This window comes from Meleagris gallopavo, chromosome 6 (assembly GCF_000146605.3).
Source record: "Meleagris gallopavo isolate NT-WF06-2002-E0010 breed Aviagen turkey brand Nicholas breeding stock chromosome 6, Turkey_5.1, whole genome shotgun sequence".
Taxonomy (NCBI): Eukaryota; Metazoa; Chordata; class Aves; order Galliformes; family Phasianidae; genus Meleagris; species Meleagris gallopavo.
Window position 1 is genome coordinate 17,950,071 of NC_015016.2, and position 13,135 is coordinate 17,963,205.

At 37.0% G+C, this 13,135-nt stretch overlaps 1 long non-coding RNA gene across 1 annotated transcript; it reads left to right on the forward strand.

Moving 5' to 3' along the window:
• The first annotated feature begins 4,718 nt into the window (after positions 1 to 4,718).
• On the forward strand, positions 4,719 to 9,602 carry LOC104911402. Its single transcript, XR_793894.3, has 3 exons — positions 4,719 to 5,277; positions 7,003 to 7,069; positions 7,820 to 9,602. It is a non-coding gene; the product is annotated as an uncharacterized LOC104911402 (long non-coding RNA).
• The last annotated feature ends 3,533 nt before the right edge of the window (positions 9,603 to 13,135 follow it).

Here is a 13,135-nt window from a genome sequence, read left to right on the forward strand (position 1 = left end):
AAAAGCTAAGAGAAGAAAAAAAAGAAAATAACAGAAGGAATATTAATCTACTAAAAATAATATATTAGATACTTTACATTCTTCAGTTTTCATATTTCTTCTGTGCCCATCATCTCATTGCTTAATCTCAGGCATCTAAATGTCATGTTGCCTGAATGTTCTTATAACGCAGTAATATTGCTGTAACATGACTTTGAATGTAACATGATATAAATGGGTTACTAGAACATTGTGTCTGTGCAGCTTTGTGCGTATGCGTGCTTTTCAAATAATTGTTCTTTTTTCGAGTGAACAGTTAATGGATCATAATGAATAATTATTACAACATTTAATCATTAGAAGTGATATAATGTACAATTGCAGACCACTGAAGAAAGAATGAGTAGTGCATGTTGAAATATATGTTGGATGCTACAAAAGTAAGGCTTCATATTTATTTCTATAGAAACTGCAATAGATACAAAGAGTACAATAACACTACTTCATAGAGGAAACTTTCAGGCATAAAATACTGTTTTTCAACATAGTCACCACCATTAGCTATGCATTTTGGCTTGTAAACAGAGACTACATGATGCACTTGTATAAATCTGTATCGGTGGAGGTACCACTGTTATTGTCACCATTGCTAAAACACAACACTCACTGCTTCTCTGTGCTCACATCCACTGTTTGGTCTCCGTAAGTATTCAGCAAGCGTCAGTGAATGTCAATGAGTGCCATTTTTTCAACGTGAAGGAATTCAGTTCCACACCTTTGCTTCATATCCACTTCCATGTCAGACACCATTTTGTCTGACTGCTGTCATCTGTCAAACAGCAACAGAGTGTAATGGAATACTGGTGGTAAGGTTCAACAGCTAGTGCCATACCACCAACATCCACCTCTGATGTTGTGGACCAACATGATGAAATAGGCAGTATTACTTTCAAAGCAGCCCTAGAACATAAAAATAGACACAAACTAACTTTAAATTGAGTAGGAAGAAATCATCATTCTCCGCCTGAGAACAACAACAACAATAAAACAACAACAACAAAAAAAAACAACAAACACAATGAGTGTACTTCTCTTTGTAAAGAGCTTTGAATAGTGATTACTTACCTTGAAACTTTACTTTCATCTTTTTGAGGAGCACTGGAAGTACAGCGTCAGGGAAAGAGGTAGCTATTAAATTTGTGTATATATCAGCTTTACTTGTATTACCACATTAATGACCATAATAACTGGATAATTTTGATTGCGTGTGATAATAACAGTGCAGTTGTACTAATAATAAATTGTTAAAGCCTTAATTTAAATTCAGACTTCATACAGCAGATATGTTTCTTTAGCTCAAATTGCACAGGCGTTTGGACTGACAGTTAAATTTGAATGAACCAAATTTCACATCACTTCTGTTTATAAACTGCTCCTGTTTTCATTCTACACCTTCAGAAAGGATAACTTGTGTAATGCCTGGGGTTGTTTACAGTATTCTCAGAACAGGAAGTATCAGTACTTGTATGAAACACATGAGAATGAAGAATTAGGAATAATTTCATGAAACCACTTCTTTATCTAACTTTCTTTCAGGACTGAGCTGTAAGACATTCACTTTCTGCATGTTCAGAATTTATCAAAACTTTTGTAAACCTGTGCAAGATATTATTCTGTTAACATCAGTGTCTCAAAGCTTGCTGGGGACACAGATGGACTTGTCCTAGTCCAGGCAAGTCCTGGGCAAAGGTTGTGGAATCCTTTGTCTGGAGAACTGTGATGGACAAGGCCAGGGGCAAGGAGAAAGAGATAAGCTGCTATTTAGCAATAGCTGTGAAGCGGTCTTTTGTGTGGACTTATCTCAGGATGATGGCCATCTCCGGGGATACTCACATGATTCTTGCTCAAGCGCCCCGGGGATGTCAAGTAGGCAGGAGGAAAAGGAGGATAAAAAGAGGAACCGAAAACCATGAGAATAGGTGTCTGCAATCAGATCCCTCACCATGGAATTCCTGCGTGCTGGTGGACTCCCCTGGGCCTGCTACCTGAGTCCTGCTGCTTCCTCCTGGATCGGCTCCGCGACTTCCTTCTGCCACCTGCTTGCTGCCCAAGGCCGGCCACGCTGCTTCTCTCTCCCCTCCCTGTTGCTTTTGCCTCGGACAATTGAAACGGCGTGCAACGGAACCGCTGCTGGATCCAGGTGGTGACTATCCCCGCTTTACGCAATTCTTGCTTCTTTCCTATCTTTTCTATCGTCCTCCTTCCCTTCTCCGTTTCCTGCCATCTAATCACTAAAATAAACTCATTGTTTTGAAACAAATGAAAATAAACAGAATAGATTTGTTTGTCTAAGATAGTTCTCCAAAAACCCTAAAGGACAGAGCTTTCAAAGAAAAAGAGATGTCCAAATTATTGGATAAAAAGTAGATGTATCTCTAGTTATATCTGTACACAGTCTGTATCCAGAGTATCCAGAACTGCAACGATTTGAAACAAACAAGTAGTAAGATACAAGGATTGAAAAGCATCTCTACTTTCTGATGGTAAGTATTGGATAGATATAAGAAGAGTTTGTTACTATCCTGGCTAAAAAATAATAGTAAAACATTATATGATACTTTTGATTCAAGGCATTGCATTGTTAGATTCTTTAGATGACAGCAGCAACAATAACATTGGAACAAGGCTCAGTCAAATTCCTCTAGATGAATTAAAAAATTGGGTCTTTGAAATGGATCAAGAAGCACTTTTCAAGAGATGGCACACCAACCTGCCTACAGATATGACTCCTGCCACGATTATCAAAATATGAAAAGAAAAATTGGTGTAGTAAATGAACATATATTAAATAGATATTAATACCAGCAGGCTGAGAATCAGGTAAGTAGGCTGCTGTCAAAATCACTGTTAGGTGAATGTTTTAATACCACTCCTAGTGATACATTTCTGAGATGTGTTATTAAGCTGACAGCATTCCTTCTCTCCCTAATAACTATTTCCTTGATTAATGTGATGACTTCAAAGCTATGATTGGACAAATAAGATAAGTTTCAGAGTAGGTGTTCGGTACTCCTCAGCAGAGGCTTGAAGACAGTTGACTGTCAATCAGAAACCTTGTAAATAGCAAATGAATTACAATTTGTGTGCTCCATCATGCTATAAGCAAATACAAAGTTTACATTTCAATTTCACTACCAGTGGGTAATAGCAGAAATTATGAGAGTTACTCCAAAAGTAATGCCTCTCATTTTATTATAATGGCCCATGATGTCAGACGAGGTTGTTGATGGTATGGCAGTATAGGCTGAACCTTCTTACCAATATTCCATTACATTTTGTTGCTGTGTGACAGACAGCAGCAGAGGGGCAATCTGACAAAATGCTGTCTGACATGAAAGTACGAATGAAACAAAGGTATACCTTTGTATTATGTTTCCTATACCTTCATATAGAAAAAATGGCCCTTGTTGACATTCATCAACAACTGGTGAATGTTTGTTGAGAACACAGTGTGGATGTGAGCACAGTGAGGCTGTGGGTACTGAAATTGTGAAACATAGAGTCGCGTCCGCAGTTGCAAATTCATACAAAATCATCATGCAGGTTCATCACTGGCCAAGGTGCATGGCTAATGGTGGTGATTACTTTGAAAAATATAGTTTTGTAGACAAGGATCTGCTCTATCAAATTGTGTTATTGTGTTGCTTGTGCCTGTTGTAGTTTCCATGTAAATAAAAAGGAGACATTACTTTTAGAGAAACCTACATATTTTAACAGTCTTCTGTTATTCAATATTCTGTATTTTCATATATATATAACTAGCTGTAAAGTTTCATTTTGACTGAAATTTTCCATGCAAGGTTTCAGCCCAAAGGTGAATATTTTTAATTTATTTTCTTATAGTAAATGTGAGCAAAATCAGCTCGTTTCCATTACCTATGCAAGAAGTTGAAAAACATGTTCTGTATAAAGAAGGTGTTTTATGTATGCAGAAAGCAGCTGAACTTTGTATGAGGAAACTTATACAGTTAATACAGAAGATTAGTCTCCAAGCAATTTGCAAAAATAAATATTAATAAAAAGTAAAAATCTTCTTAAAACAATTATGCAATGTGTTCCATTGTTATTTTCTGCAAAGTCATTTGCAGAAATGATTCTGACTTTGCCACTTAGCTTATAATCATGTTGCCATTTATCTGCATTCAGAATCACATGTGAAAATGATCCTGCATAGTATGAGAACTGCAATTCTAGATCTGCTTGTTACTGGTTTTCATTTAAGTATTTTCTGGATCATAATTATGATGTTTTCCTAAGTAAACTCAATTCCACAAGTGGTATTAGTGTTCCTTCCTCCTTGAAAAGAATAAATTTGAGATTTGGATGGTTTCTCATCCATTAGAGAGCATTGGTAGTCATTCCTGGTCAATACTGTGGACATTCATCACAAGTAGTATTGCTAAATACTACAATATTGTGGGTTCAGGAAACTACAAGGGTAATTTTTTAGTTATTCATATAGAATTTTCTAATTTAAATTTGTTTCTTATTCAAATGAGGAAGTGGAAAGTTAAAAAAGATGATTCTTACCATCTTCCTCAAACGAAGAATTAAGACTTGAAAAAAGCAATGGCATCTGACATGCTCTTTTGTATTCAGTGAAACACCGAAGTTCAAAATTTAAAATAGATTAATAACTGGGAGACAAAAAGCAATTTTTTTTTTTTTTTTCTAAAAACAAAGTATGCACAGTCTGGTCCAAAGCTGCGTGGGGTGTAGCCCACAGAAAACCTATTATGGATTGTCCATACTCTGTCCAAAGGAGTTGTTCCTCCCTAGCCATCTGCCCTTAACATAGGCTCCTTCTCTAGCAGTATATATAGACTGCTGGCTTTTCCTGTAAGATTTATATTATCTCTAGCTTCAGGCATGTGGCTATTCCTGTTGTTATGAAAAGGGTATACCACCTTAACTCCTTTTTCCTTTCATTTTACTTCCCATTTCCCTTAAACAGATTGGCCCCTGAAGGTTTGTCACAGATAGCAGTCATCTTCTATGTAGAAGTCAATGTATATGCTGGGCTTTTTCTTATGTAATATACAGCATATGCAACAGGAAAGTTATAAGGCTACTAATATTAAAAATGCTGTCTATAAATGGCACTGCATACAGAAATTTCTAGCTACAATGTCCATTTTCTTTCTAACATGAAACCTAAGAATTTTCTTTTTATCTTTTATAGATCTTTACAGAATTCAGTGAATAAACCTCACTTGAACAGAAGCACAAACATCATGGGTAAAATAAATTATCAAACTAGATATACATTTAGAAAGATATAAGAAAAGAAGCAAGTTTTATACTCAGAGAAGTCAGTTCAGAAAATACTACATTCTTGATTCAACATTGTAGGACATTCTCACTTTTTTTTTTTTACCAAAATTGTCCTACCTCACTCACATAACATGGGTCTCTCATCACTGTATGAAGTTACTTAAAATAGTTATTATGTCTTTGGGAAAAAAAAAAAAAAGCAGAAAAAAAAGATTGTGATCATTTCTTTCTTCCATTGAGAACAAGACTATATGTTTGTTTTCCTAAATACCCAAAATGAGTCTAGATTAAAGCAATGGCGTTCTGAGACCTCCCTAACTTTGCTTGATGCCTTCTGACTTGCTTGCCTGATATCAATATTAAACATACCCCAGTAGGTTTAATTTCACTCACTGTCACAGATCTTGGCAGATGCAGGCCAAAGCATTCGCATTCTTGTCTATGTTTCTGACTTGTTTTTCCAAGGTTGTGCATTATAAGCATAGTTTCAAAAGTGTATTCTAATTATGCTTACCTCAATTTTATCTCATTCATGCAAGGGTCTGCATGCAGATGCCTCACACTTGATCAACGATTTTACATATATGTCACATATGTATGATGAAAATAATAAAAATATAGCAATTTAGAAAAAGTTTTCTTTACTTATTCTCTTTTCCCAGAAGAGGAGAATGTCTAATAAGGATTGTCTTCCTCACAAATGTATCATAAGGCTGAATTAATTAATGTTTGTAAAGTACTTTGAGACCTCTATATTATTAAGTGTCCTGCAAGTTCATTTCTCCTAGTGACTCAGTACTCCCAGAAGCATCATATCCTGCCAAATACCCATGGGCAGGCAGCCAAAAGAGAAATAACAAACAGGGAACCTGTACCAGAAGAGATCAAACAAGAAACCCATTGAAGTAAATTGTCCAGAGAGAGAGGAAGGAAAGGAGAAAAGACAAAACTGAGGACAAGGAAGGAGCCAAGTCCTTCCTTTCACCCTACAATTCGACTATCAACCTTCTTCTTTTGCTTGCCCTTTTTTTCTGAGATTTGCTAGGGCATTTAAATCCTTTTCCCTCCATCTTCCATCTTAGAACACCTTCAGGAGACTCTCTGAGGAACCAAGTAAGATGTTATTAGTTAGAATGATATATGTTTAAATCCCAGTTTGCTTGCTTGCTGTAGGGGCTCCTTCTCCTTCTTAGTCTATATTCACCCAGGCCAAATCCAAAGCTCAGTGAAGTCAATGACAGTCTATCCCTTGATTATATAGAATTAGGCCTCTGTGCACCCTGGGATATTGCTAAAATTAATTCACTAGTGTCTGTAGAACCCTCTGGAAAAAAATAGAAATAAATTGCTACACATGGAGAAACTGACATTACTGTTTCCTGGAGAGATGATTGCAGATTTATTTGCTTTTTCTTCTGTGTTTAGTTTTTGTGATTTGGGATGCTTTTTTGTCATCAAAATATGCATGCAACTGAAATGCCAGTGCAGGGCGCTATGCTAGTCCCAAGCAACAGAGGAAGAGTCATGGTCTCTTTTCACTTAACAGAGGTTAGAATTTGTTTCATCAGTAGTACCTTGACAAATGCATCATTGTTTATGGACCACTGTTACATGTCCAACAATAGACAAGCCAGGTAGAAGACAGGGCTTATACTTCAGCACATACTAATGAGGTTATTCTTCATGCAGCTCCCTGTGGCCAGATGCTGTACTTGGATGGTGTCCCACAGGCACTCTGTGTGTACAGCTACAAACAGTAAGTTGTAAAACCGCAGTTTAACTGTCAATTTTGCTAGAGAAAACCAGAAATGAGTATCAGAGGTAAAAGGTGTACCGCACTGCTGATAAGGGAGGACTCTACATCCCCCTCCTCACCTGCAAAAACAATATGATACTGCTTAGGCTTTTGCCTAAACCTTCAACATTCAACACTTCTAATATATGTGCATAGTAGGGCATGTTCTTCTGCCCACAGAAACAATTTCAAAAGGCTACTACGTCTATGAAATTTCAGAGTCTGTGTTCACACTCTTGCATGTTAGCAGGTAGAACAGCAGGGCCCCAGCTCTATCTTGGCCAAATGATTTAACTCTTATAGAAGTAATATTACCTCCCTCTCAAAACAGACACTAGTGCTGCATTTAACTGCTGCCACTCCTTGAAGCATCTCAAAGGCTGTCAGGAGGCAGACTGGGAAGGTCTACTGCCTCCCTCCTTGCCCAGGAAAGTGAACAGCATGAGTTCCCCTGCTGGGTTCGACTTGTCCAGAGCAAGGACAAGTGACCATCACCTTCTCTAAATGCTTCAAACTTTATGGCACGAATTATTTAGTCTCGTCAGACTTCAAAAAGCCTTTGTCATCTGTCAGAAGCAGCTTCGTCCCTCCCCATGTGCCAAGCAGTGCTGTTTTGTAATGAACAGCTTCCATCAGAGCGCACATTTTCTCATCCTGTCTGACTCTGCTGATCATTCTTGTAATTAAGTCTCTTTTGATTCTCTTTGGCAGCACACCATCTGCACAAGAAGGCACACCTGGAAAGTGGTTTTCCTCTGGTTTTGTTATCCTTGATTAAACTCTGTTTTAAAGCAGAGAGCCTTAATCAAAAGAATTGCCTGACTGGAAGTAGCTATGTCTGTCTTAGTTTTGTCACAGATTCCCTCTGAAGACTGCAGGATTTGGATTTGCATAACAATTTCAAAAAAGGGCTCACTGTGGAGGAGTAATATTTTCAGAAGGATTTCACCCTTAAGAGAAAAAATCCAACTGAATGAATTAAAGGAGAAAATAATAGGGTACCACAGAAATGTGATAGATTTCAATAGCAATTACTATAAAATCCTATAGAATTTATTAGAAAAATGCTTTACTTTAGTAATATTATTTTATAATTCACAGGAATTTCACTCCTGAATGAACTTAAGGAAATGTAAAAGGAAACACTGGAGGGCAAGTTTAAAGTGATGCTACCCCACAATTTTAGAAAATGGAGGCCATGTCAGTGCTTTACTTCACAAGGCTCAGCAAATGTGAGGCTATGTGAGGAAGAAAAAAAAGGAAAAAGAAAAAGGAAGAATCTTTTATACTCAGTTATCTTTGAGATAGGGCAGGATCAACAAAACATAGTGTTTATTCTGCGCTGAATCACACACGGGAAGGAAGATCCATGTGGATTCAGGTATATGTATGAAATTACATGTGCATGTATTGCAGAGAGTTTCTAGTGCCTCGTTCCAGGCCATTCCTGAACAAAACTACATCTCATTGCCAGCCTAACACCAACCCCATGCTGGAGCTCCTAGCTTATTACAGATCTCTAATGGCTTCTGGTAGCGTGTAACAAAGCTCTGAGTCCCTGTACCTGTTAACAAAATGACAAGCTGCTTCCTGCCTCTGATCTCTCATCCTGACCTCTGCACCACACAGAAAAGACAGGAAACTATATCTTTGTAATGTGAAAACTTTTTCCCTGGCCATTTACAGTAACCAAAAGCAACTAGATTGAAAGGTTGAGACAAAAGCTACCAGGTATAAAAATAAGCTCCAGGAAAAGAAAAAGAAAAAATAAAACCGGTACAGTTTTTGAAGCGATCAAATGCAGAGAAAGAGGTGTTTACTAAGTTTGCAAATAGTCTGTGCTAACCAGTTTTAGCTTCTTAACAGCAGTGATATAGCTTTAAAAAGCAACAGTAGAAAAGCACTTAGTTTACTAAATAATATGCTTTTTTTATCCTTGATGAAAGGCTGCTTCTTATCACACAGACATCAAGGCAAGCCACCCAGTGGTACTAATTTCAAGCCCTGCTGCTGTAATGCTTACTGCATAGGATAAAATGGCAATGGATTCAAAAGAGTTAGCGGTACATTTAAAACAGAAATAATACTGAAAATTGTTAGCTTCTGAAATATGCATGAGAATTTTCGTAAAACATCTGCTAAGAACTGGCAAAGGTCTATAACCGATAGTTGGGGCTGGGTGAGGCATGGAAATAAAGGTAAGTACCTGAAAGATCTTTGACACTCTCAGTGGGTGTTATGCTACGTGGTTTGTAGATCCCTCTTACAGCAGTGTGGGTTGCTCTTTCTTTTTCCCACTTTACATCCTTTCTCTGAAGTTGTCTGTTCAGTCAGCAAACATGCTTCCACTTGAAGCTTCTTTGACCTGATTTATATTTTAGAAAATACACATGTTACAAGCACAATTGAATGTTCAGTTCCCACTTTCACCTCTGGCACTATTCCTTCCCCCTTTCCTGAACCAAGTCTCAGCACATCCTTTCCCCAAGCTCACATAAGCAGAATGACATGCTCACTAAAAAATAGCTTTTTCTATTAGCTTACTTTCATTTAAAAAAAAGAAAGAAAGAAGAAGAAAAAAAAAGAAGGAATTAAATACAGATCAGAATGATCTGCTAATACATGGCTTTTTCTAGTATTTTCTTTCCATAGACAAAAAGGATGCAAATATAGGTCTTTTGTTTTCACAACACTGATTCACATAATTACTCTTTTTGTTCATACCTTTACAAATTGGCCTTAGTTTTGAGATTTATCACTGCATCACACCCACCAAAACAATTCTGTTGAACTGAGGAACTGCCTGGATCAAGGCAGCAGCATTTCTAGTACCACACTTGAATGAAGCCATGCAGTAGTGAAATAACCAATTCTATCTTCTTGGTATCACTGTTTTATAAATCACTGCAGTGACATCTGGATAATGTGTGACAGGCACAACTATTAAGACACAGTAAGAGGAAAATATTTTGTGTGCCTGTGGGTGTTGCAAAACTTCGTGAAAAATTATTTAACAGCTTGAATTAAGCTACATAAACAACCTCTCTCCATTTGGTTTGCTTACAGTAATAGTAATGGGCCTTGTTCCTAGCTAGAAACTGGGAAGATCATCTTGTATGCATAGATATATTATTTAAACATAAATAATACAGTCACCAAAGATATCAGCTCCAGTGCAGTCTTTTTACACAGAAAAATCCTACTAAATAGGATTAGGATTCTCTGTGAGTTATTTAGAGATGCCTTTTTCATTCTCCCTGGAATTATGCTTCAGCCAACACAGGGTACTGTCATCACTGGGCCTCGTGATCAGAGTACACCTTCTTTACCTATTTAACATCTATTTTTCCTCAAAGGACATAGTGATCAAGAGAACTTGGGATATTAGTGATCCACATACAAGTTGACCAGAGTAGGTGCAGGCCAGTGCCATGATGCACATCCAACATGGCCTCCAGCTGCACAGAACTATGCAGGGCTTTGGGCCCCAACATCACCTCAATCAGTGCACAGTGACTGAGAAGCCTGTTGGCAGCTCCCACACAGCTGTAGAATCATGGACTGGTTTGGGTTGGAAGGGACTGGGCCTGCCCAGTCCCAACTGACCTGCCATGAGCAGAGCTACCACCCATCAGTTAAAGCTGCCCATGGCCCCATCTAATCTGGCCTTAAATGCCTCTAGGGATGGGGCATCCACAGCTTCTCTGGGCAACAACCCATGACTTCATGAAAGAATGCTGAGATCTAGAAAATGTTTTCACCAACCTCTAGATAACCATTAAGTTCACTTGAACATAGTCATCAAGGTCTCAATTCAGTTATCAAATGCACATTGCTGCCTGCCGTGGTTTAAGATATCAGAGACGTCCAATAGAAATAAGGAGATCATTCTTTTTTTTCTGACAGATTAAAGCCCATTTGGAGGTCAGAGTATGTTGAACTACCCCATACATTTTTCTTGTTGCAGAATTAATTTGAGGAATAGATCCATAGAAAGAGAGACACACAGGCACTCAACCAATGACTGTATTTGAAACAGGTATAAAGGGTTATTTTGGATCCCTTCAAAAAATCTTAAGTAGTCTGACACCGCAGATTTGCCTGAAAGTTCATCGGACACTATTTTCCTCAGTTTTACTTCTCTATCCATATCATATTAATTCTTACCTTGACACTTGCTTCACTTGATTCAGAGTTAAGAAAACGGCTTAACAAGGAGTATAGATGTGCAAAATTAAAGATGATTTATATACTCACTTAGTAAAGTCACTTCAATGCTTAAAACAGTTGAGACTGATCTGGATCTCAAATCTTTTTAACATTACATTCAAAAATATGTCTAGAATTTCACTACATTAAAGAAGCATTACCAACTTTGGTATTATAAGATCTGCAAAAAATAAAAAAGTGAATAAAGCTACTGTGTAGAAGGAAGGAAGGAGGGCAGAAAACAGTTAATTACTTTCCTCATCAGTATTGCTTTTAAACCTGGGAGAGCTGAGCATTTGGGGCTGATGAAGATACAAGAAGGAATCTGTGGAACTAAAGTTGCTGACACTGAAACAGTGTGCTTGTGATCTGGACAGATGAGACTAAATGCCTTGAGAAATAAAGTTTACTTTCTTCTCGATCCTCTGGGGGAAAACAAAGTCACAGTATTTTTTGTATCAGACTTCATGAGATTTTTTAATGTGAAAAAAATAATATATATATATATATATAAAAGCATTTTTCCTTTATGAAAAGGAAGTGCTGAGGATGGAGAAAAGATGGTCTAAGTTTCTCCACTCAAAAAAGTATAAAATAGAAGGTTTTCACTTTTGAAAGCCAACATAATCCACAAAAACTGTATTTTTGTGAAATCAAAAACCTTTTTTTCCCCTCAGGAAGTCATTATTTTTCAAAAAAATGTTTCATGTTCAACACCATCTAATTAGAGAAATACTGAAATCTCTGGTCATGTATTGCGGTAGAATAAGTTTTCAATTTAAATTTGAGCCTTACTAATTTCAGTGGGCAAATATCCAGTTATATTCCCATTCCCAGCTTCAGGCTTTTGCCTGATGATTTAACAGTCATCAGTTCATATTAGAATTCAATCTGATCTTCTGAAGAAAATATATAAATGTAGTCCTTCATCGCATATGAGATAATGCTACTTAAGTTTGCGCCAGTTTATTCAGCTGCTCTGAGCCTACTGATCAATGAAATTCAACTAAAAAGTTACAGTACTGAAGTTAATCAGTTCTGTTAAAAACTTTTGGTCAGGTAGACACGAAACAATTATATTTCCTTGAGAAAAGAAACTTCAATGAAAAGCTACATCTCACTTAGCATCAAAGGCTAAATCAGTATTAAGAAGCAGGAAAAAAGAACTTGTGCTTGTGACCATCCACACTATGCATACAGTTTATAGGTATGTTGCTCTAATTTGTTTTTGTGAATTCTTATTTGAATTTGAAGTACATTAGTTTCAGTCCTGGAGAATGTTTTGGGGTTTTTTTATCTGAAAGGAATCAATTTCAGAGATCCCACGTGCAAACATATATTCACCTAAGGAACTCAATCACAAAAGCAAATCTTATGAAAGAAGTCATTTTGTTTCTACATTCTCTCTTTACAGCATTCGTCATAGGGATGAATAGAAATTCATTGACTACAGAAGCAATAAGTTCTCAATAGGAAGTCATAAGAGAGGCAACTGGTTCCTTCTGCATAAAATCAAATTATCAGGTAATAATAAAAATTAAACAAGATGGTGCGGGACACCACTTGCAGATAGAAATACTACATCTACTTTTTCGCTACAAGATTTTGTTCACAACAAGAGCAGAAAAAAAGAAATGATCATAGAACATGAATTAATAGTGGAAGTGACCAGATATTCAGATACGTTCTTAAAATTGTGAAAATTTATCCCAAAGCTCCAAATATTTAGAAGATTGATGTTAATCGCAAAATCAAAGAATGAATTGGGTTGGAAGGGACATTAAAGCTCATCTAGCTCTACCCTCTCTTCTGTGAGCA